This window comes from Marmota monax, unplaced genomic scaffold (assembly GCF_021218885.2).
Source record: "Marmota monax isolate L192 unplaced genomic scaffold, Marmota_monax_Labrador192_F-V1.1 WCK01_AAM20220418_F8-fsc00207, whole genome shotgun sequence".
Lineage (NCBI taxonomy): Eukaryota > Metazoa > Chordata > Mammalia > Rodentia > Sciuridae > Marmota > Marmota monax.
Window position 1 is genome coordinate 2915545 of NW_026692713.1, and position 24480 is coordinate 2940024.

The 24480-nt window shown below is 34.1% G+C and overlaps 1 protein-coding gene across 6 annotated transcripts in view; it reads left to right on the forward strand.

Annotated features, from left to right (window-relative positions):
- Marchf8 (membrane associated ring-CH-type finger 8) overlaps nt 1-24480 on the forward strand; it is a 238547-nt gene that overhangs the window by 162431 nt on the left and 51636 nt on the right. The window lies entirely within an intron of this gene.

The window sequence follows — 24480 nt, forward strand, 5'->3', positions numbered from 1 at the left end:
GAATTTGGAGAGATTAAAATAAAATAACTTGAGCACAAAGGTCAGATTGTTTAGTGGCAAGATAGGAAGCTGGAAAAATCAGCAGAAAGCCACTTTAAGGAGTTTGGATTTATCTGTACAAAGAATTGAACGATCAGATTTTTGTTCTTAAGTTTCCCTGAGACTGCAGTTTGTAGAATGAATTCAGTAAGTTCTGGGAGAGCAGAGGATTATTTAATAGCTTAGTTAATCTAGGTTTGGTATAGTTTTTCTGTACAAGGCCAGATAATAAATAAAGTTATATGTTGCTTATAAATAAGGATATGAGATATGCATGTATGAGTATGTCACAGTGAATATTATGTGTAACTATAATGCACCAATAAAATTTAAAAAAAATTATGGGGATACATTCTGGGAAATAGACTATAAGGCAATTTTATCATTGTGCCAACATCATGAGAGTGTACTTGTATAACTAAGAGAGCCAAGGAAGGAGTCACTAGGCAGTGTAATCAAAACATTATGTGGTGTCTGATTGTATTTTAGACTTTGTGGGCCAATCACACTCACTAACTTTGCCATTGTGATATGACAACACTAAGACAATATGTCAATGTTTGGACCTGTGTTCCAATAAAAGGTTGTTTACAAAAACAAGTGGAAGCTGTATTTTAAAGATAGGCCAATCCCTGAAGATCCTTGGCCTAGGGAAAAAGGTGATGGTGATATCATCTGGGATGGGTTAATGGAGTATTTAGTTTATTTCTTAATTGGACTTGTTGAATATATGTGGGGAGGCACAGGAAAGAATAAAGGATGACTTCCTGCTTTCTCCATTGCCTTTGCAACGTGCTGTATAAACATATGCCAATTAGTTCTTGTAGAATTTCTATTTCATAGTTAAACTGATCTTTACCAAAGACTAAGAAAAAAATTAATAAGTGTCATTCAATTTGAAGTTATTGTAGTTGATTGGACACCATTCTTTCCATTATTCCATAAAGAATTAAAAAAAATCTATCATATTCTAGCTCTTTTGAAGTACCTGGACTTCAAAATGAAAATTTCTATAAATGAAAATAACTCTCTCTATTCTTAGTTTGTGTTTTCCCACACCCTTTTTTGTTTAGCTGAGCACTTGGGAGAAGTGTGACCAGCACTGGTTGAAATGCCAGCTGTGAAGGTAGTGGTAAAGTAGATAATTGTTAGTTGTATTAATATTTTTCATTATTTTTTCTCACTTGCTAGGGTTGAAAGAAGACCCTCAAATGTCTTTCCCATATTCTGTCAGTGGAAGATTTATTTAAATTAATAGTCTTTTCTTATAACCCTTCTTTAACCCAAATGGTTTTTTAAATATAACTAAATCTTACTGTAAGGTACTTGCCTATACCAAGTTGAGACTGCCAATTTCTTTTTTTTAAAGTTGGTAAATATTTATTCCTCTCAGCACTCAGTTTGACCTTGATGAGACTGCCAATTTCCTTTTCATTGTAGGTTGAATTTAGACAATAGATGGCTGTAATCTCTTGGTGTGTCTCTTAGTCTGCTCTGGCTGCTGTAACAAAATAACATAGTCTGGGTGGCTTAAATAATAAACATGTATTTCTCACAGTTCTGGAGTCTGGAAGTCTGAGGTCAGGGTTCCTACTTCTGACTGTGTGTGAACAGTTGCCTTCCTGTGATGTCCTCATATATTGAGAGGAGAGAGAGGAAGCTTTTTCATGTTTCTTCACAGAAGAGCACTAATCTCATCATGAGCTCCACCCTTAGAGCCTAATTTTTCTCAGATGCATAATTTCCAAATACCATCCCATTGGAGACTAGGGTTCCAACATAGGAATTTGGAGGGGGGGTGAGATAAACATTTAGTCCATAGCAGTATATGAGAGTCCATGCATATGAGAAAGTTACACGTACTTGGTGTGGAACAGAAAGGAAGATATCCAATATTTTAGTCAAGAAGGGAAATTCTTTTTGATATATACCCTACTTTGTTAAGTGGATATTCAATAAGTGCTTACTGAATTGATCTATTTTATAGTATGGTTTTTAAAGGCTTAAATAAATAGCATTGACTTGTTATATTTATAGAATTGGGATTTTGATTGGTTTTGGGAAGATAGAGGAACTATCCTGTTCCTTCTTTGTGAGGGGAGTAGTTTGAACCTGTTGGCAGCCTGACCATGCTGGAAATCATGGTGCCACTGTGCAGCTACAGGCAGTGAAACAGCAGTTAAGACAGGATCTTGCAAGACCCCCAGAGCTTCCATCTTATCATTCACTGTTCTCAAAACTACGAAGGTGAAATTTATCCCATATTTGTTTCATGTTACCTCAAAGGTGAATTTATGCATGATTTTTTCTATAGCACCCACTGGATAAGCCTGTCTATAATTCTGTGGAGAGTTAATGGACTTTTACATAATAGCCAGTATGGTTGATGAATAAGAAAAATATTTTGTAATCCACAAAAGGATATCTGTTACTGTCACTTTCTTGAAGAAGCATACATATTTTTAGGATTTTATAGATATTGATCCATTGCTTTTGAAACTGTGGTCTGCACTGGGAAACTTGATTTGGTGGTTAAATTTGTATCTTTTTTAGTGTGAGAATTATTATTATTATTTTTGGTAATACTGGGGATTGAACCCAGCACTTATTTACTTCTGAGCTACATCCCTAACCACCCCCCCAACATTTTTAAAATTTTGAGACAATATCTTGCTAAATTGTTGAGGTTGGCTTCAAAATTTTGGTCCTTCTGCCTCAGTCCCAAGTTGTTGGGATTACAGGCATTCGCCACCATGCCTGGCTGTTGTGAGAATTTTAATTAGATAATGTTAATGGGATTTAAAAATTTTTGTTTTTTATTGGTGCATTATAATTATATATAACACTAGGATTCATTGTGGTATATTCATATGTACACATAACAATTTGGTCAGTTTAATTCCCTAGTAACTCCCTTTTCTCCCCCCAACCCCCACCCCCTTCTTTTACTCTATCTTCTGTTTTTGCATCTTTAAGATCTAATGTACATCTTTAAAATATACCTGTTCCAAATTACTTTTTGGTTAGGCATTACCATCTGTGAGAACATTTGCATGGCTTCTTAAGTCTTCCATCTACCTAACCTCTAGCCCTTGACCCGCGCTGGCTTTGTGAAAGAAGGTTCGAATCCTGAGAAAACGCTAGGGAGCTTTAAATTAAAGAGACAAGACTCTAATTACCTTTAAAACCAGCTCCAGGAGAGCTTCTCCTAGCTCCATCCTCCAGCCACCTAATGCGGTAGCGAGGTTTACTGAAGAGGCTAGTGAGAGAGAGAGAGAGAACACCCCAGAGAGTGGACTTTCATTGGGGAACAAAAAATTCCCGGGAAAATCCCACCCAATGAAGATTAAGGGGGCAGCATCCCAAGGTCAGGGGTGACGATTGGGTCTTCCGGGCAGTGGCCAGACACGCCTCTGCACGGCCAAGCCCTCAGACCTGGAGAAGGGTGGGGAAAGCTCTGACACAGCTGTGTCTAAGTGCCTCTCACCCAGCCAGAGAGGTAACTCAAATCATGTGCGAGGATGGCCTCCCACACTTACCTGTGAGGGCCTCAAGAGATTATTTGTTGTAGTCCATTTTCTGTTGCTATAACAGAACACCTGACACTGAATATTTTATAATGAAAAGAAATATAGAATAAAAGAAATATTAAATTCAAGTTAATCCATTTATAAAGCTTATTTAGTTCATAATGTTCTGCCTCACCTCCAGCCCCAAGGAATGGAGTTGGCTGTGTATGGCCTGAGACCTCTGAAACTATGAGCCCCCAAATAAACTTTCCCTCCTCTAAAATTGTTCTCATCAGTCCTTTGGTTAGAGTAGTGAAAAAGATGACTTAAAACAAAGGGAAATCTCTTCTTCTAGAATAAACTCAGCTTTCTTCTTTCTCATATACTGTGCCTTTCTCTGTCCTGCCCAGTGTGCATGGACCTTACCATGTCTTCTCATTGGCTCATGCTTCTGTCTAGCCTTTCTGTGTGTGTTACCTACCTGTGTGGTCTAGGGGGACCCTTCCCTCTCCAGCTACATTATGAACCATGAGCTGGTGTGGCACTTTTTGTGCAGTTGAGGTGGATGGGAGGGGGAAGTCATGAAGTGTGGTAAAGGGAGAAGGGAACCAGCTTAGCTGGGGAAGGGCTACAGGCAGCCTCTGCTGTGTTGGTTAAATTTGTTTGTTTGTTTTTTTTAAGAGAGAGAGAGAATTTTTTTAATATTTGTTTTTTTAGTTTTTGGTGGATACAACATCTTTATTTTTTAATTTTTATGTGGTGCTGAGGATCGAACCCAGCGCCCTGTGTATGCCAGGTGAGCACGCTACCGCTTGAGCCACATCCCCAGCCCAAATTTGTATCTTTTTTTAGTGTGAGAATTATTATTAATTTTTGGTAGTAATAATAATTATTATTTTGTCATCTATGACCTGTATAATGGATAAAGAAAAGTTATCACCCTTTTGGGCCCCTACCATTTCTCAATGCCTTAGGAGAGTCCATGTCCATCCAAGTGAGCCCAGGTAAGTCTCCTCTTCCTTTGAAGTCATTCCTTTTCCTCTAAAGGCTGATTACCCACCTACCCATCCCTTGAGTGAGAGATAAAGGGAACCTTGTTTAAGCCAGAGTACTTATTACTGAAAATTAACTTCCTGAGAGAGCAAAAGCTTGAGGCATTTTTAATAAGTGCAGAAGAAAAATAAAGAATGAAGTAGTTAGGTAAAAATGAGGGATGCAGAAAACAGGTAGAGAACATTATAGGTGATTGGACTTTCTAGAGGCCAGTGACAAGATGGTAAGATTATGGGTCTTCCTGTATTTGGTTCAAGTTCCTCTTGGAATTGTGTTTTTAGTTGCAGTGAATTGACTGCTTCAGACATGATGCATTTGGAAATGTGTAAGCATTGACAAATTGAGGGAAATGAATGTTCATCTGATTCCTAGAAGAATACCAATGAGATGAAAGGTTTATTTATAGCCTTTGACCAGGAAAATTCCCCTTTGAAGCAGTTTATTTCCTGGCATTGGTACTCAAAGCTCCCTTCCCCCAGCCCTTGGTGATTTTCTTTGGTATGCAGTAGCTGATCTTTTGCTAAATATAAATACTGGCCTGCTGATCACAGGGCAAGCACTGTGCTGCTTTTCTTATAGCCAGAACCCTGTAGGACAGGTTTATAGAGAAAAAGGAAAAAAAAATTGTTCTTTTAGACATCTCTGGTTTAATTATTTACTCTTCCTACTTTTTTTTTTTTTTTTAAGTCTCTCAAGTAAGTCTGGGTGATAGGTTAGCATACCAGAAGAGCAAACAGATCCAGTAACATTTACTGACATTTACTGGAAAACTGAACTTCCATTCCTTGCATGCCAGCAAGTATGTTTGGTTTAGAATCTTTATATTGCATATTGCTATAAGGCAGTAATGAAATTGCTTGCTGGGATGGACTAGTCATGAATTATTCATTCACTGCCTAGTTCCTTGGAAATCAGTTGGAGGAAGTAGTTAGTCCAGTTTGATCACAGGAGCATTAGTTACACTGAGGGCTTTGAGTCCAGAGGCTGTAAGGATGTGCTTTTGCTGACTGTTGTAGGGCTGAAGCTGCTGTGTAGGCAGAGCCCATCCTCCAGTGTGGAGCACAGGCACCATGCTGCAGGGGAGAGCTGCACTGAGGATACACCAATGTATTCCTGCTGGAAAATGAAGCTTCAGGTAGGAGAAGTGCCCTTCAGCAGTGCTGAGGTTTCTCACAGATTTTAAGGATGCCATTTTTGGCCTTCTGAAACAAATATGTACAGAACTTAGAGTTGCCTTCCCTATAGAGGTATCCAATCTGAGAAGTTAAGCAGTTTATATCTTCAAGGATCTACATTGTTTCTAACAAAACTGTTCCTCAAAATTGTGGAAAGTATTTTTTAAGTAAATAAATATTTAAATGTATGTATTATAGCATTTTTAGTGGTATCTTCCTTTTGATGTAAAAATCGTCCTTTTAATGGATGTAGTATTGCCCATTTAATTTTAAATCATGGGTTTTTAAATCATGGTTTTCTTTGGAAATTTTTGAGAAAGACAGTTTAGTTCACAGTCTGGGTACAGCTAGAGAAAGTATTGTTTGTAGAAGCTACTTCAGTTCTTTCTGCTGAAACTCATTCTGGGAAGATCTTCAGCTTCTCATAGAATTGAGAAAAAATGCATAGAAGACAGAACAAAGACCTTGTTGGGTATTATTTACTGTGTGTGTGTGTGTGTGTGTACACGTACGTATGTACTGTGTGTGTTTTAAGCCAGACATATAATTTCATTTGGCAGGGCTGTTATAATGTTGCCATTTGTTTCCTTTGTTTGATTTTGGGTGCAGTCTGTGTTAACTTTGCTGAGACCGGAGATTTTCTTGCTGTGAGAACTCAAAAATAGTAAAGATGAAAAGAACCACATCACCAAGGACTCTGAGCCAAATTGGATATATTATTTTATCAGTAAATATTATTTTGAGTTTTAAAACTATACCAAATGTCTCTTGAACACATGTACTTTGGCTCTGAGACAACTAAGGAAGATTGACAGTACTCCTATACTGTTTTCTTAAGCTCTGTAAGAGCAGGAGTATTTATTTTGTTCACTCATCATTCCCAAGGGTCTAGAACACTACCTGGTAGTTGGTCAATAAATGTATTTCTGAATGAGTACATTCTGTACTGAACTCTTTAAATAGCCTTTGAACAAAGGTTGCTTGTTCATGTAGTTCTGTAGGAAGTTGTAGTATAATTTTTGCAATAACTTTTATAGGAAATGGCTTCTTATTTATATTGCTAAAGAATATTTCAAGTTCAAGGTTTTGTGTACTGAGTGGATGCATAATTTTTTTAAAAAATTTTTATTTGTTTTAATTAGTTATATATGATAATAGAATGCATTTATGTATTTTGACATATCCTACATAAATGGGGTATAATTTCTCATTTTTCTGATTATACATGTTATGTTGTAGAATCACATCGGTCATGAAGTCATATATGTGCATAGGTAATAATGTCTGTTTCATTATACCTTCTATCCCCATATCTCCTCAATTGCCTTCACTCCCCTCTACCTATCTAATCTAAAGTAACTCTATTCTTCCCTAGAGCCTGCCCTCAATGTGAATTAGCATCCGTATCAGAGAAAACATTTGGCCTTTGTTTTTTGGGGGATTGGCATATTTTGCTTAGCATGATATACTCCAGCTCCATCCATTTACTGGCAAATGCCATAATTTCTTCTTTAAAAGCTGAGTAATATTCCATTGAATATATATGTATACACATACACACATACATATATACACACGCTCCACATTTTCTTTATCCATTCATCTATTGAAGGGCATGTAGATTGGTTCCATAGTTTAGCTATTGTAAATTGAGCTGCCGTAAACATTGACATGGCCATGTCACTATAGTATGCTGATATAGTACTTTGGGTATAAACTGAAGAGTGGGATAGCTGGGTCAACTGGTGGTTCCATTCTGAGTTTTCTGAGGAATCTCCAAACTGCTTTCCATAGTGGTTGTACCAATTTCCAGTCCCACCAGCAATGTATGAGTGTACCTTTTCCCTCACATCCTTGCCAACATTTATTATTTCCTGTATTCTTGATGATTGCCATTCTGACTGGAATGAGTTGAAATCTTACAGTAGTTTTGATTTGCATTTCTCTAATTGCTAGAGAAGTTGAACATTTTTCCATATATTTGTTGATCAGTTGTATTTCTTCTTCTGAGAATTGTCTATTTAGTTCCTTAACCCATTTATTGATTGAGTTATTTGTTTTTTTGGTATTACATTTTTTGAGTTCTTTGTATATATCCTAGAGATTAATGCTTTATCTGCCAGTCTGTAGGCTTTCTCTTCACATTATTGATTTTTTTTTTTTTTCTGAGAAGAAACTTTTTAGCTTGAATCCATCCCATTTATTGATTCTTGATTTTACTTTTGCGCTTTAGGGATCTTGTTAAGGAAATCAGATCCTAGGTCAACATGATAAAGATTTAGGCCTACTTTTTCTTCTAGGAGGCGAAGAGTCTCTGTTCTAGTACCTAAGTCTTTGATCCACTTTGAATTGACTTTCACGCAGGATGAGAGATAGAGGCTTAATTTCATTTTGTAAAATGTGGCTTTCCATTTTCCCCAGCATCATTTGTTAAAGAGACTATCTTTTCTTCAGTGAGTGTTTTGGTGCCTTTGTCTAGTATGAGATAACTGTATTTGTGTGGGTTTGTCTCTGTGTCTTCTATTCTGCATGTCTGTTTTGGTGCCAGTACCATGCTGGTTTTGTTACTATAGCTCCGCAGTATAGTTTAAGGTCTGGTATTATGATGCCTTCTGCTTCACTTTTTTTTTGATAAGGACTGCTTTGGCTTTCGGGTCTCTTATTTTTCCAAATGAATTTCATGATTGCTTTTTCTAATTCTATGAAAAATATCATTGGGATTTTAATAGAAATTGCATTAAATCTGTATATGCTTTTGGTAGTACGGCCATTTTGACTATATTAATTCTACCTACTAGGAGCGGGAGAGATCTTTTCTTCTTCTAACGTCTTCTTCAGTTTCTTTTTTCAATGTTCTGTAGTTTTCATTGTAGAGTTCTTTCACCTCTTTTTTTAGATTGATTCCCCAATTTTTTTTTGAGACTATTGTGAATGGGGTAGTTTTCCTAATTTCTCTTCTCAGTGGATTCATTGCTGATGTATAGGAACATGTTTGATTTATGGGTGTTTTGCTGAATTCATTTATTATTTCTAGAAGTTTTTTGTGGAATTTTTTGGAACTTCTAGATATAGAATCATGTCATCGACAAATAGTGATATTTTGAATTCTTCTTTATCTACTTGTATCCCTTTATTTTTTTTTCTAGTTGCTCTGACTAGAGTTTCAAGGATGATGTTGAATAAAAGTGGTGAAAGAGGGCATTCTTGTCTTGTTCCAGTTTTTAGAGCGAATGCTTTCAGTTTTTTTGGTTTAGAATTATGCTGGCCTTGGGTTTAGCACATATAGCTTTTACGATGTTGAGGTATGTTTCTACTATCCCTAGTTTTTCTAGTGTTTTGAACATGAAAGTGCATGCATAATTTTTAAGTGGCATATTTTTATCTCTTCATTTTACTATTTATATAATTAATATTTTTTAGAAATCAGCAAACCTTTCTTTTTGGCAAAATGTTATTTCATATTCAGAAAACAAAAATGAAAAATACTTCATAGAAAATGCACTTGGAAGAGATTATAGTTTTTAATTATCATTGTTTTTAAATTTTGAGACAGGGTCTCCCTAAGTTGCTTAGGCCTTGCTAAGTTGCTGAGGCTAGCATTTGAACTTGTGATCCTACTTCCTCAACCTCCCAAGTTGTTGGAATTACGGGCATACACCACCACACCCAGCTTGGAAAAGATTATATCTTCCTGGTTTGCAGATGACTGCCTTCTCTTGGTATCCTCATGTGATCTTTTTTATATGTATACATACTTACTGTTGGTTTCTCTTCTTTTAAGGACACTTATTGGATTAGGGTCCCCATCATCATGCCATCATTTAACTTTAATTAACTACTAAAAGCTTTATCTTTAAGTATGGTCACATCACATGTTGGGGGGTAGAGATTCAACATGCAAATTTGGGGAACATATAGTTTTGTCCTCGGCACTGACCATAACAATATTTTTAAAAGTAAGATTTCTAATACTTTTCTTTTTATTTATTCTTTTTTCTTTGGTATAGAAATTGTAAAAAATTTGAAACTAAAGCTCCAGTCTACAAAAAGCATGGGGAAGGGGCCTCTTTTTTTATGTGTGTGTTGTGCTGGGGATCAAACCCTCATGCATACTAGGCAAACGTTATACTACTGAGTCACATCCCCAACACACTTAAAGTGTCTGTAAGGTAAATATTCTTGTTTCTAATGTATGCATATAGAATTTATTTTAAAATTTAAGGGACTGTAGTATTTATTCCCATTTTATCTTCTTCCTGTGCACTTCTCAAGTCAGTATTTAAAGAGGTACTCAACCTGCCCTTCCCAGAATCAGTAGTTTTAAGTAAGTTTCAATCAGAGCTATGCCAGGGCAAAGTATAGGCTTGAATTCTGACAGATCTATGTGTGAATTCCAGCTCCTATTTACTCCCCGGTCCCTGGGAAACTACTGAGCTAGGGAACATCATGAAATTCCTGAATTTCTCCAAATCTAGATTTTTTTTTTTTTCATTTTACAGATGAAGATTAAACTTTTGTGCAAAAGATGGCTGGTTGGCTTCTCAACATGCATATTAAAATATTGGCCAAAAAGCATAAGTAACAAGCACAACATATGTTCCTTTAGGGAATTACAATCAAAACCATAAAGAAAACCGATTCATACCCAATAGGATGACTATAAACAGAATAATAAATAATAAGCATTGGTGAAGTTGTGGAAAAATTGGCACCCTCTTTGTGCATTGATGATAGGGATATAAAATACTATAGCATCTTTGAGAAACAGTTTGATAATTCCTCAACAATTAAACAGAACTACAATTCTAAACAGATTTTTAAGCAAAAACATGTACATGAATGTTCATAGCAACACTGTTTACAATAGTAAAAAGGTGGAAGCAACCCAAATGTCCATCACTGGATGAATAAACAAAATGTATTAAATTCATGCAAGAGAATATTCAGTCATAAAAAAATGAAGTGCTGATATATACTACATTGATTGAACCTTGAAAATATTATGATAAATGAAAGAATCTAGTAACAAAAGACCATATTTTTGTGTGATTACATTTATATAAAATATCTAGAATAGGCAAATTCATAGAGCATAGTAGTGATTGCCAGGGGCTGAGGAGAGGGGAATGAGGAATGAGAGCCACAGAGTTTGGGCTTTCATTTTAGCATAGTGAAAATGGTCTGGAATTAGATGGTGATGATGATTGCATAGTATTGTCAGTGCACTAAATATCACTGAGTTGTACGCTTTCAATAGTTAGAATGATAAATTTGATGTGTATTTACCATGAGGAAAAAAAATGTAAAGGATGAGCTTACAACAAGAAAAAAAAGCCAACTTACGAGATGTTTTAAAGAATTAATTTTTCTCATGATATGAGAGAGCCAGGCAAATATTCTACCAGTTTAAAAAAAAAGTCAAAAGAGCACCAATTTTTGTGGAGGAAAGGAATGTTAAGATGAATTACAAATAAATAAAAAAATATTTTTCCCAAATGGGGATGAAGTCTATTAAAATCATTCTCATCATAAATTAATGTCTACCAGGTTTTTACAGTTTATTTTCAACAAAGTGTTACAAATAGTTTTCCATTGAAATGACATTTTTCCTCTAGATTCCCTGGTTTTGATTTTAAAAATCTCATAGAAAAGTTATTCTTGATTAGAAAATAACATCTGATTAGATTTGACATATTTTATTTATAAAGACACAGGGAGAATGGGCCTTCTTAAGTTGGCTTTGCTCTAAATGTCCTTGAAGAATTTCAGGTTCATTTTTTTTCTTTTTAAAAAAAGTTTTTATTTATTAGTGCATAGTTATACATAGTTATAGATAGTATACATAGTTATAGATAGTATACTTAAAGTTTACTCCATTTCTTTTTAAATTTTGTTGTAGTTATACATGATAGTAGAATGTAGTTTACTCCATTTCAATCCACAGTATTTCCCCTTATACTCCTCTCTTCCCAATACCTTTACTATCTATTGGTCTTCCTTCTATTTATTTATTTATTTTAAAAATTGGTACATTATAGTTATATGTAAAAATTGGAATTCATTGTGATGTATTCATACATATACATAGCATAATTTGGTTAGTTTGGATCTTTTCATACCTCTTACGATTTGTGGTCCTAAGGCTAGAAATCCAAGCCAAGAACTTGTTACAAGGTTTCAGCTATAATATCTAAAAGAATTGCATATTTTTAAAAAGTATTTATTTTTTAGTTTTAGGTGGACACAATATCTTTATTTTATTTTTATGTGGTGCTGAGAATCAAACTCAGTGCCTCATGCATGCTAGGCCAGTGCGCTACCACTTGAGCTACATCTCCAGCCCAAGAATTCCATATTTTTAATGTTTGCCAAATATCTTAAAGTTCCTGGGCCTCTTAGAAGTGATTAAGTTTTATATAATCACCTGCCAGACTGGGAACTCTTTAAGCCAGATTTTCCAAAGAAGGCTTTGCAAGTTCACCTTAGTTCCTAAAAATTGTCTGGTCATATCTGATTGAATGAGCATCATTTTCAAATGTGAATTTCATTGCAAATCCAGTATTTCCAATTATGTCCTAGTGAGGGTATCAAATAAAGATAGCTTTATTGCCATAAAAACAAGAAAATCCAAAAAATTTCTGAATTCTAGAAGGCTGATGCAAGGTAGACTGAGATATCATTTATAAGTGTTTCATGTCACTTTACAAAAGCAGTGTTTAGTAAATTATTATGAGTTTTATGTTTAGTAAATTATTATGATAGTTTTAAGAGTGAAGAGAATGGGCTTCTTTTTATGTCTGGAGGATAGAACATTCAAATAGCATCAAAGTAGTTCCAGCAAAAACTATAGTCATTCCTCATCAGTTCATTCAGCCTTATTTAAGGCTGGCTGTGGGGTTAGCAGTTCTGTGAACACATCATCTTTATAAGGGTCCTGGGAACCCTGGTTTAGTGTGCTGATAATCTTAAGGATGTTTAAGTTATATTGTCAGAAGCTGGTACCGAAAATTCCACATGTAGTCCTTCTCCATGGGGCTCTCACTCACTTCTTTGGCCTGGAGCTGATTACAAGGACTTTGTGGGAAGCATGGGATGTAAATAGACAGAATATATCTATAGATGACAAAAGACTTTAAATGGTGGCAGTTAATTTATTACTAATAATTTTTAAAAATGAAAAATATGAGAGTTTATTTCAAGAAAAATAAAATTTAAATACGGACATCTACATGTTTCTGTAACATGCAAAACCAGAAAATGAAATCAATCCAAAAAATTTAGACAAAATGATTATAAACATAATAACTCAAAGTAAACATTATGTACATTTTATGAAAGCAGATGAGCTTATACTTTTAGAGAAAATATCTTTTTTTTTTCAGTTGTATATATCTTTTATTTATTTATTTTTTTATTATTTTTTTATTGGTTGTTCAAAACATTACAAAGCTCATGATATATCATCTTTCATACATTTGACTCAATTGGGTTATGAACTCCCATTTTTACCCCAAATACAAATTGCAGAATCACATCGGTTACACACTCACATTTTTACATAATGGCATATTAGTGACTGTTGTATTCTGCTACCTTTCCTTTCCCCTACTATCCCCGCTCCCCTCCCCTCCCATCATCCCTCTCTACTTCATCTGCTGTTGTTCAATTCTCTCCCTTGTTCCCCCCCCCCTTCCCCTCACATCCTCTTCTATGTAATTTTGTGTAACATTGAGGGTCTCCTACCATTTGGAAATGGTAGAGAAAATATCTTTAAAAAATTTTTAAATTTTATTTATTTTTTTAGTTGGAGGTAGACACAATACTTTTATTTCTTTATTTTTATGCGGTACTGATGATCAAACCTAGTGCCTCACACATGCTAGGCAAGCACTGTGCCACTGAGCTACAACCCCAACCTGAAAATATCTTTTTTTTTTTTTTTTAAGAGAGAGAGAGAGATAATTTTTTTAATATTTATTTTTTAGTTTTTGGTGGACACAACATCTTTATTTTATTTTTATGTGGTGCTGAGGATTGAACCCAGCGCCCCGCGCATGCCAGGCGAGCGCGCCACCGCTTGAGCCACATCCCCAGTCCCCTGAAAATATCTTGATACCATAATAATCCCAGATATAATATACCATGAATATCCCAAGAATATATCAAGAATATCAAGTAAAGTTATTCAGAAAGTCTGGAGTATGTCCTAACTTCTGTAAGTTAAACGCCATAAAAAGTGACACATATCTACAATTGAGAACTAATGGCCTAGAAGCAGCTTGATTCAAATTTAAAAAGTAAGGTTGTAACCAAGTTAATATTTGTATTTAAAATTTTTGTTTTTTGGTAATGGAGATTGAACCCAAGAGTGTGTTAGCACTGGGCTATACCTCCAGTCCTGTGTTTAAAATTATTTTTTATTTTGAGACAGTGTCTCTGCTAAATTGCTTAGGGCCTTGCCAAGTGGCTAAGGCTGACATTGAACTTGGAATCCTCCTGCTTCAGCCTCCCTAGTTGCTGGGATTACAGGCATGACTCAAGTTAATACTTCTAAAAATAACAGAAATTATGACTCATAAAAACTGTGCAGTGCAGGGCTGGAGTTGTGGCTCAGCAGTGAAGCGCTCGCCTAGCACATGCGAGGCCCTGGGTTCTATTCTCAGCACCACATAAAAATAAATACATAAAGATTTTATGTCCAACTACAACTAAAAAATAAATATTAAAAAAAAAAACTGCAGTGCAAAGCAGTGTCAGGACTCTGATGGTGATAAATAGAAATGTATTATTACAGTGAGAGGGTGTTGACAAATAGTAATAAATAAACTCAGTTATTTCCAGTACATTTTCTTTTTCAAGGTGAAAGAATAGACTTTTGTAATTTTTCAGAGATCCTCTGGGAAATCTCAAAAGACAATTTTCAGTGTAAAAGATACCTTAACATTTTAATTTTACATTTGAATCTGACAAAAAATCAGAAGTTGTCAGGAGATTTAAACACTTTAAGACAAGAGTCAGATCATAGCTGCCTGGAAAATTTGCCTGTTGTTTTCATAGTAACATTTAATATTTGAAGACTGATTGTACAGTGTTTCAATCTTTCATATGTGGGAAAACTTCGTAAAATAAGCATGAATAGGACAGATTACTGAGAAAACACAGAATCTTTGTTACAAAACAGATATCATACAGTCTCTTACTGGAGTAGACCAGTAATCCAAGAACATTTTATTTTGACTGAGAAAACAAAATTATAGTTTTGCATCAGTGTTTGATATTACAGGATCTATAAGCATAAATAAAATCTTATGAATTAATCCATCAAAACTGAGATAGCTCTGGCTAAGGCTATAAAATTCCCTTTGCTCAAATTTTAATAACTTTCTGTATCAATTCAAGTTGTGTCCTTTATAACCTCCTTTCTCATTCTAGAACAACAAGCTCTTTTATTTTAGGACAAACTCTTCTCTTAATAAAAACTCATCTTACTACCTTACACATCTGCCTATCACCATTACTATAGTGGTCTGATTCATGTAGTTTTTAATTTCTCTTACACAGAGAACTAGGGAATAGACGTTAGTGAGCTCTCAATGCATCAGTTTCAACAGACTAGCAGAGAGAACAACCCTTTGTCTTAGTAAACATACCCTCCTTATGCAATTTTCAAAATGGCAGAAATAAAACAAATTTAACTGATTAACAGAGCCAAAGACAGTGGCTGGGGTTGTAGTTTAGTGGTAGAGCGCTTGCCCAGCACTTGTAAGGCCCTGGGTTTGGTCCTCAACACCACATAAAAATAAACAAAATAAAGGTATTGTGTTCATCTACAAGTAAAAATAAATAAATAAATAAATAAAACAAAAACAAAAACCCAAAACCGAGCCAATGACACAACCTTTCTGTAGTATGTAAAAAGAAGAAGCAAATCTATGTACAATTAAAAATTATGCTTAGTAATAAATATTTCTATCTTAGAGATGATTTAGATATCCAGTGAATATGCACTAATTAATTTAAATTAATATGAGGTCAAGTTTTTAAGTTATTATAGATCTTAGAAATTTATTTACAAGTTGACATATTGCAAAACATAAACACTGTTGAAGTAAAAGTTCATTGGGATAAGGTTGAATTTGATTGAACACAAATTTACGTTTTTTATAATCTTAAACATTAAGTAGAAGAGGGTACCTTATGCAACCCCAAAACCTATATAAGTTTATGTGAAAGACATACATAAGTAGAATAAAATCTATGCTTTGTTTTAATGAACACTAATAAATCAGAGAAGATATAGATGTTAATATTAAACCATAAATGTTAAAACTAGTCGCATTCGCAAAGATCGGGCTTAATTGTGTGAATTTGATTTCTTGAAACATTTTCATAATGGTTTCTATAAGGATAGCACATTTGAAAGTATTAGATATTCAACTTGTTTATTTTCTGAGAATTTTAGTAATATTATACTTACAGATACTTTTAAATCTCTATAAATCAAATCAATACATTCTTTAAGAAATTTTATGATTGAATAGATTTTACAATTAATATAATCTTGAGGTAGAAAAAACATTACACCTTCACATAATGAAAGTAAAATTCTTTCTGAACTTACACAGATGTGTAGGTGCTAATGAAGTTTGTAACTTCAATATTAAAATTTCAACTGTGTGTCCATAGTGTACACAATTACTAAAGTCATCATACTATATCAAAGATCTGTTGTCTTTCCACTGTGCTTGAATTCTTAATTGATTTATGTTTCAGAGCAGACAAACAAAAAAAAACAGAAAGCCTAATGATAATGAACTAGATTCTCACCTATAGTCTCTCACTCATTAACCCATCTGCAGAGGTTAAAGATATTATGAAATGGTCAGGTCATAAAATCAAATACCAGTGGAAAATAATTTGTTAGAGGTTAACAAATGAAAAAACTAATTTGGAAGAGAGTGAACAGGTCCCAAATTTCCCATCCAATGGTTTGGATAGAATTAAGTTTTCTAAAGCAATTAAATGTTATCCTGTTTATCAATTACTGTGGCAAAGTTGGGTGGAATGTTCTGTTTCCTAGCATAAACAGAAGTTAGACCACATGTCTAGCTTTAATTACTAGCCTGTTTCTTTGATTAGAAACAAATAAATGGATAGAAACTTTATTGTAATAGGGTTTGGCAACAGCAACTGAGGATTTGCAAATAGCAGATCCTAATATGTAGAATTAATTCAGGGGATGTAAGTAAGTCAGTCTCTTTGTCACAGGGATTGTTTTAGGCCAATTGCCACTTACCCCTAGAACTGGGAATGGGGATCCAGTACTATAGACTGGGAAGTTTTGGACTCTTCCTGGAAAACTACAGGAGAGAAAACAGTGTTGGAAAACTGATTTGTGAAATGAAGAAACTGATTCTGGAGGGGAGGCATCCAGATAGTTTTTTGATCCTTTTGTTGTGAAGTTGGCTTCCCTTGTTATGGCACTTTGAGATGGTTAGTAGACTATCTCCTACAGCACCTGATGTTGGTTCAACTAAAATGTAGCATTGGAGAACTTATTAGGAATATTTCAGGATATTAGTGTAAGGAAATAAAGTAATCACAAATCTTTCCTGTCTGAATAGAAGAAAAAATGTACCTTTGCTGAGGGAAAAAATGTTCTATTTTCTATAATCCAGGGATCTAGAGCTTTGCAGAACTGACATAACCAAATTGTATGCTTGAGTTAATGTTATTTTGTGCAGATGCAGGCAGGTCAAAAGGTAGAGCAGGAGGTATGGTTGGGGCCCTGTGAAAGTCTAATCTCTTTCTTTTCCACTCTCAAAATCTACCAAGGAATCTGCATGGCGGAGCAGCCACTCAGTTACTGTGGACATGACTGGTGTCCAGGATGAGAGTCCACAAAGCAGTTTTTGGTACCTCTTTCTTGGATTCAGAAGCAGTTAACTAAGGGGCTTGGAGTGTGTGTAGAGTCTGATAACATTATGCCAAGGTGACAGAAATGCCCAGCCTAACAGACTGATGATCTCAGGTTGTTTAGTAGCCCATGGAAGGCAGGAGAAATAAACATGCTAATAAATGGAGACTTAAAGCTAGAGCAGTGCAAAGCTAAGGTTGTTGAAATCAAATATTAAGAAAATATCAAGCAGAAAATTCCAAATAAAATACTAACCCTGGAATTTTCCTTACATTCTTCCCAAATAGAGCTCTGAGAGCCAAATGGATTATGAAGCTATTTCACATTTAGAAATCCTCTTTCTATCATTCTTACAGTTCACTGGGAGAAATAGTGAGATCTGACGAGTAGAGAAGTCAGCTATGAAGGTGTGGGCTTCTTTTTATTTAATGAGTATGAGTGAATTCCAAAAAACATACAACTAGTACAGAGCTAACTGTGAAGTGGTTTCTAATTGCTAGTGTTGGGTGTGGTGGCAATTCAACACAAAAAGAGAGAAATCAGATTAATAAGATGATTTTTAAATTTAACTTTTGATTGATACCCTTTTTGATATTAAAACACTGTTTTTTAAAAAGCATAATAATGCTTTTTTTTCCTTTTTTATTTAGTTGTAGATGAACATACAGTGTCTTTATTTATTTTTATGTGGTGCTGAGGATTGAACCTAGTGCCTCACACATGTGAGGCAAGCACTTTACCACTAAACTACAGCTTCAGACCCTGTTGTTTATTTTTTAATGTCATTATTTGACACAGTAAAAGTTGGCACTGTTATGTTCATCCCCAGATGCTTTTTAAAGTTTTACTGAGTACTGAAATCTAAAAATCCAAGAGTAATTGTTCTAAGGATTATGCCACCAAACATTTTTGATAACAAAAAATATAATAGTATTACTGTCATAGTAATGGTATAGCCATTTAGATTTGTAAAAAATAGCATCGTCCACCAATATAGGAATCCATTGTTTAGTATCTGACACATATTTGTCAAACTCTACTTGGCCAGCTGGTGTTAGGAAACTATTTCACCAAGCATTCCTTTTTTTTTTTTTTAATTTACAGATTTACCCTTTCTTTGCATACTCTTTTTATGATTAACTTTCTGGACCCTTTGTATTTCAGGTTACCTGACTGCTCAATCCCCACCCCTCTCACCATGTGCTGAATAATAACAATGAGTATTTCGGTCTTTGTCCTGTATTCTTGGAACAGAGCTTCTAAATCCCTTGGAATTTCTCAAGTTACAGGGGTTCCTTTTATTATTCAAGAAAAAGAAAGAAAAAGCCTTTATACTGGGAAGAAGTAAAATTATTTCTGTTCACAGATGGCAGGATCTTACATGCAGAAAACATCCAGGATTTCATACCAAAACTGAAGTAATAAATACATTTCCCAAAGTTTCTGGATATAAATATTAAGAATAAACATTTCAAAAAAGAAATTAAGAAAGCAGTCCTATTGACAGTAGCAGCAAAAAGCAAAAAAATAAGTTCAGGAATAAACAAAATGAAAGACTTATATATAAAAACCTGCAAAATGTTGCTAAAAGAAATTTTTAAAAATGGGAAAACACTTGTGTTCATTGATTGGAAACCTTAAGATTACTAAGATGAAAGTACTATCCAAAGCAGCTACAGACTCAGTGTAGTCCCTATCAGAATCTTGATTTTTTTTTTTTTTGCAGAAATAGAAAAATCCATCCCAAAATTCATATGGAATTGCAAGGAACCCTCCAATAGCCAAAATAATCTTGGAAATGAAGAAGAAAGTTGGAAGTTCATGATTTACATCTCACTACAAAGATACAGTAATTAAATTAGTGTGGTATTGGTATAAAGATAGATAATATAGATTGTGGATTAGAATAGAGAACCCAGAAATAAAATCTTGCATATATAATCAAATGATTTTTGATAGGAGGAAAGGACAATGTTTTCTACAAATGGCACTGGATAGTCTGGATAGTGACATCCAACAGAATGAAGTTAGACCCTTACTTTATTTTATATACAAAAAGTAACTATGGATCTAACACATAAAACTGTTGGATTTGGCAAAATATTATTAATAGAGTATGACACGAAGAGCTCATGCCAAAAAATTAAAAATAAATAGATCAGACTATGTAAAAAATTAAAACTTGCACTCTATCAAAAGTGAAAAATCTGTGTGAAGAGTGGAGAAAATATTTGCGCTCTCTCTCTCTCTCTCTCTCTATATATATATATATATATTTATATATATATATATATATAAATAAAAATAAAGAGATTACTATCTGGACTGTAAAAAGAATTTTAAACTAAATAACAAAAACAAATAATTTGGTTGAAAATGGGCACAGTGCTTGAACACACATTTTTCCAAAAAAGATACAGATGGCCAGTAAGCATATGAAAAGATTACTAAGTCTTAGGGAAGTGTAAGTCAAAATCACAATGAGAATATCCCCTTACAGCCATCAGAATGGCCATAACACTAACACACACACACACACACACACACACACACACACACACACGAGTGAAGATGTGAAGAAATTGGAATGCTTGAGCTCTTTTCATGGGAAAGTAAAATGGTGTAGCTGCTGTGAAAAACAGTATGGTAGGAACTAAAATTCAGATAGAATGTTACCATATGATCTAGGAATTTCATTTCTGGTATATTTGAAGGAAATATTTGTACACCTATGTTCATAGCAGTATTACTCACAGTACTCAAAGGGTGGGAGCAATGCAGGGTCCAAGAAAGGATGAATGGATGAATAAAATTAGGTTTGTATGTGTAATATTAATCTTTAAAAAGAAAGGAATTATGATATATGCTACAACAGAATTCTGAATATCTATGTTAAGTGAAATAAGTGAGTCATGAAACATTAAATACTCCATAAAAAACCTAAAGTGAAATCATGGTTACTACAGATGAGGCTGGGGTAAAATAAGGAATTATTTAATGGGTATAGAGTTTCAGTTTTGTAAGATAAGATTTTGGAGTTAGCTGCACAATATATAATGGAATATACTGAACTATATACTTAGAAATGGTTAAATGGTGAATTTTATGTTACTTAGTTTTCCCTAAGAAAATGTTTTAACAAGGAATGTTAAACAAGTTTAATAATGTTTAACGAGTGATGGGAACACGTGGGTATGGTTGTAAGCACTGGTAATCCCAGTGACTCAGGAGACGAATGCAGGAAGATCACAAGTTTGAGGCCATTTAGCAAATCCCTGTCTTAAAAAAAAAAATAAATCAAGGGGCTGCTGGATTTATTACCCCTAATACCATTCTCTCTCTCTCTTTCTCTCTCTCTCTCTCTCTCACACACACACACACACACACACACACACACACGTACGTGGTGAGAACAGCATGTTGTAATGTTAGGAAGAAAGCATTCTTTTTCATCTTTTAGTCATGAAGAATAATGTTACCTCTGTTTTCTTTTGTAGGATGTTTCTATTATTCTGTTCAGGCCACCATAGCAAAATAGCACAGAAATTTAACTTCTCGCAGTTCTAGAGACAAGAATTCCAAATCAGATTACCACAAAAATACTGTTTTTCATGAGGCCTTTCTTCTGTCTTGCATATGGCTGCCTTCTCCCTGTGCCTTTATTTATTAAATTAACATTTACCGGTATAAATGTTCTTCTAATAACTGTGCTAGTTACATTACAAAGTGTGATATTTTATGACACTTGTATTAACCTCAAAATTTTTAGGTTTTTCTTTTGAGTTCTTGTTTGACCCATGGTTGTTTTCAGATTTTATTGTTTAATTTCTACATGTTTGTGAATCTTTGCTGATTTTGTCCTGCTATTAATGTAACAATAACATTTAACTCTAAAATTTAACTGTATTAAATACTTTTAAATTTCTTGAAGTTTTGTTTTGTGGGGCACCCCATAGTTTATCCTAGAGAATGTTCTACATGTACTTGGGAAGTGTATATATTCTGTTGTGGTTTGATTGCCTATTCTAAAGGTGTCTGTAAGGTCAAGTTAGTTTATAGTGCTATTCAGATCTTTTCTTTTGCTGTTCTACCTAGTCTGTCCATTGTTGAAAATGGAATTTTGAAGTATACAAATATCGTTTGTTCTTCTGACAGTTTTGGCTTCATGTATATTGTGGCTCTCTTATTAGGTACATATATATTTATAATTGTTATTTCTTTATGATTGATTAATCTAAGGATAAAAGACCTGGTTTATCTCTAGTAAGATTTTCTTATGTCTTCTTTGTCTGATAGTAGTATAATTACTGCAGCAGTTTTACGATTGCAGTTTTTGTGCTATATGTCTTTATCTTTTTTCTTTAACCCTTTTAACAATTTTGAATCTAATGTGTGTTTCCTCTACCCAAGAATGCAATTTTGTGTTTTTATCCTCTCTGACAATTCTTCCTTTTGTTATACTGTTAACCCATTTACATTTAATGATGATTTGATTTGTCTGCCATTTTACTTTTGTTATCCATGCTTCATGCCTTTTTTTTTGTTTCTGTGTTCTTTTTTATTGTTTTCTTTTTCCATGAGTAAATGATTGCAATGTTTTAATTCTTTAAATTATTTTTTGCCCCTTTTAAGTTATTTTCTTAGTGGTTGCTTAAAGATTCACAGTGTATAGTTTTCCATTAACAGAACCTACTCCAGATTCATTCTCCAGTAAGATATGAGATCATTCCTCCTAGGTACCTCTATTTCCTCTTTCTTTTTATTAGCTAATATTGTTAATAATATAGAATATAGAGATTTGTTACAAACCCAAGATACATTGTAGTGGTTATTACTTTTTAATAACTTTGTCTTTTAAAGAAGTGGAAGGACTTGTGCATATTTATAGTTTATTTTAAACTTATTTATCATTTCTCATTCTCTTCATTCATTTTTTTTGGGTTTAAGTTTTCATGTGATATCACTTTGTGATGCTAATCCAACTTTGTACTCACTTATGTATTTTGTTATTATCAAATATGCTTCTCTTATAGGTCCAATAATATGATTATACACATATTTTATATAATTTCTTTCTAAATCATTTAAGGGAAAAATTGGAAATATACATTTTTTATAATTACATAATTACTTTCACTAATATTTACTATGTTGTTTACTTTCTGATTACTGAATGGTATTACTTGTGTTCAGCCCCAAAGATCATCCTTTAATATTTCTTTCTTTACTTTTTAAAAATTGAATAGCTAACAAACTGTCTAATTACATTTCTTCCAAAAAACCATGAAGTGTGTAGTAAATGAATCTCTAGGCAGTATATGCCAAGTTGAGAAGATTAGAAAAATTAACAACAACAAAAAAAGCCCTCAGGTTCAATTAACAAAGCCTCATGGGATAATCAATACCAGTGATACTACTTGACTCTAGAAGGCTGGAAGACATTCAAATAACCCACCTTGGAACATGTATTTCAAATAGACTTTTTCCATTTTCCATCTTGTGAATAAATATAGTGTTTTGTTAATTTTCTTTCAGAAAACTTTTTTCATATTGTTTTATGTACAATGCCAACTTATAAAAGCTCGATAATTGGGCAATAAACTAGGCAGAGGGAAAGCTCAAAATACTGCTTTCTAAAGAGAACTCAGAGAGTTCAGTTATTCAGAGTAAAAACAAAAGTAATTTTCACTCATACTAAAAGAAATTCAGCCATAGATTTGGACTGAATTTGAACTCAAACTGCACTTATTATGAGGCCAATATTGTGTCAATACAGTAGATTTGCTGCTGTATTTGTCTGCTGTTTGTCTAATATTAACAATTGTAAACAGCAGTACAACTAGTATTTGGAACAATCCGTACAGTGTTGCAGTGTCAGACATAACATTTCTCTTCACACAACTGGCTCTCTTTGCAAAACTGGTTTTCCTCCTCTTTAGAAAAGTTAGTAAAATCGTTTTATTTTTGACAGGGGTTTCAGTTTTTGGTATTTACTTTTTTTCCCATCTTATTCTAGTTAGAGTCCCATTCTTATGGATGTACATGGTGGTAGGATTCACTGTGTTGTTTTCATATATGAACATGGGAAAACTGTGTTAGATTCATTCCACTGTCTTTCTTTTGCTTATTCCCCATCCCTTCCTTCCATTTTCCATTGTCTAATCTACTGCATTTTTGGTCTTCCCCTCATCTCCCTAACCCCTTTATTATGGGTTATCTTCCACCTATCAGAGAAAACATTTGACCTTTGGTTTTTTTGGGACTGGTTAATTTCACTCAGCATGATAGTCTCCAGATCCATCCATTTGCTGGCAAATGTCATAAAGGCATTCTTTATGGCTGAGTAATACTCGTGTGTGTGTGTGTGTGTGTGTGTGTGTGTGTGTGTATCATATTTTCTTTATCCATTCATCTATTGAAAGACACCTAGGCTGGTTCCATAGCTTAGCTATTGTGAATGGAACTGCTGTAAACATTGATGTGGCTGTGTCACTGTAATTTGCTGGTTTTAAATCCTTTGGATATATGCTGAGGGGTGGTATATTGGGTCAAATGGTGGTTCCATTCCAGGTTTTCTGAGGAATCTCCATATTGCTTTCCAGAGTGGTTGCACCAAGTTGCAATCCCCTTGAGCAATGTAAAAGTGTACTCTTTTCCCCCACATCCTCATCGACATTTATTGCTACTTGTATTCTTGATAATTGCCATTTTGACTAGAATAAGAAGGATCTCAATGTAGTTTTAATTTGCATTTCTCTAATTGCTAGAGATATTGAGCATTTTTTTC